We start from the raw sequence: 2,531 nt of genomic DNA on the forward strand, positions 1-2,531 counted from the left end.
CCCTCTTAGGAGCCAAGACCCTCTTAAGAGCCGAACCCTAGGAGAACCGAAACCCCTGGAACCGAGAAGCAGCCGAGAACCAAAACCCCTGGAATCGAGAAGCATCTGAGAAACGAGACCCCTGAGAACCGAAACCCCTGAGGACCGAAACCCGACTGAGACCGAACCTCGCTTTTGGCTCTCTCCTTCCCACTTTCGGTCCGAGAGGCGACCCGCGCAGTCGAGACTATACTCTCGGTTCCTCTTCTATTCTCAGTCCCCATGTACAACCGAGCCTCACCTTCGGTTTTAAGCTCCTAAGGAGCTGAACCTTCGCATCCTCGGCCAGAATTTCGGAAATTTTCAATTTTTGCCCGGTTTTCAATATTTTTAGCATTTTAAGCCCGTTTTTCATCATTTTAAAGCGAGATTTTCACCCAAAAATTTATTTTAACATATTAAGACCCATATGTCTTAATTAATCATGCTTTTAATGCAAACCTTATCCAAGATTTCGTGGTTGAAGTGATTAAGGTGGAGTGTTGACTTTCCATTAGCTTATGACACAAGCAACCACTCACACCCACTCCTTGACCAACCACACTCCTTCTACCATGCCTAGGTCATGTCAATGTACTTTTCATCATTTCCAACCTTTTCCCACGTTTTTAGAGATGGAACATCACTCCTCACTCCTCACTTCACTCATTTTCTCTCATTTTACCAAAGATCAAACACAACTTTCCTCTCACTTTCTCTCTTTAAAAATTCGAGATTTCAAGGCTGATCATCAAGTATTCTTCCACTTTTGGTAAGTAATATTATCATTTATATGACTAGCACACCTCCTTCTACTCAAATCATAGGTTACTTATACAAACTTCATCATATTTGTATTAGATCTTCGAACCTTCAAGAAATTTTCTAAGTGTTCTTGAGTTAAAAACTACCCTTCTCCAACATCCATCCACCAAAATCACATCATATCCCTACATTTTTATATTTCCTTAAGTTTTAGAGGGGGGGGGGGGGTGGATACAAGTTAAATCACCAAGAACACAACTAAATGCTTCTAACAGCATTCATCAGAAAAGTTGAACTCCATTCACGGACTTTTTTGGTCAACTAAAACATTTTAGTTTTCAAAAATGTACAAGGTTCTAGTAGTTAAAGTTCTTAGCTTTAAAATGGCTACTTGCACATTTCCATACAATTTTTCTACAATGTATGGTGATTTTTACAAAACTGCCTATCATTTCAAGAACCAATCTGGACCAGTCTGTGTTATTGACATTTTCACCTAAGTTGGAGGTCACTAAAAATCATGGGAAATTTTATGAACAAACCAGACTCATTTTCCTAACTCCCAGAATTTACGGATTTTCATATTGACATGTTATGAATTTTCTATAAATTTTCTAAGAACAGTAATGGAAAATGTTAATAACAGAAAAATGCCAACAACTTCATTTCACCTTATAACATGTTGAGCAAGGTTTGGGGTGACAAATGTCTTAACATTTCCAATGCCTGAAGAATGTCATTTCAGTCCAACTAGGTCGTAGCATGGTAATAATAACTCACAGAAAGTATTAACAAACATAGGAATTTACGGTAATTTCATTGAAATCAAACGCGTTTATGTCGATTTAAACTTACATTATTTTCTATAAGTAAGAAAGGTTACTTATACATTTCTGTCTTTGGATATAAGACTACATTGCACATTTTAAGGAAAATATCGGATTTTTCTGGAACAAACATTACATTTACAAGAGAGAGGCTTTTATCAATACAAAAAAAAAAAGCTTATGAACTCACCAACCTTTGTGTTGACACGTTTTCAAACAACTTGTATTCTCAGGAAATCACTAAACATGTAATCAAGTGCATTTTGAGGATGGGACGTTAAGGCATCAACATTTCATATTTTGTCAACATATTTTAATTGATTTGGAAACATGTAATTCATACAATGATGTAACTCTTTCAATTATATATATGTTGGTTGCGTTTGCTTAAATTACTATTGCAATTGTGGTTATGATACTATACATGAAGTCCTCCACCCCCGGACGTTTTCGCCATCCTTGGTTTGGGGGTGTGACACTATATTTCTGAGAAATCCATAAGCCATACCATCCACCAAATTCCAATTCTTTCCAAGAACATTTTGCAAATAAAACAACCCCTGAAATTTCATCTTTCTATTTCAATGAAATTAATGTAAATGAATTGCTTTCAGATCAATGAAATCAAAAGTAAAAAGTATAAAATGTAGTGAACTAAACTCACTAAAAGTAGAAAAGAATAGCAAGATTTGCCACTCATATAAGGAGTTTATAAATTTCAATAAAAATGGAATCTTTCCAAGCACTAACAGAATCTCTGGTGCATCCAGATCCTGCATAGATACAAATAAATATTGATTTTAATGGAAAGGTGTGTATGGGGCTAACTTTTTCTTTAAGGAAACTCGATCCAATGAATACTTTTGACTAAAATAGCATATAATATGAAATAGCTGGAGCTAGATTAAAGAAACCACCAGT

Source organism: Lactuca saligna, chromosome 4 (genome assembly GCF_052625555.1).
Source record: "Lactuca saligna cultivar CGN05327 chromosome 4, ASM5262555v1, whole genome shotgun sequence".
NCBI classification, from domain to species: Eukaryota; Viridiplantae; Streptophyta; class Magnoliopsida; order Asterales; family Asteraceae; genus Lactuca; species Lactuca saligna.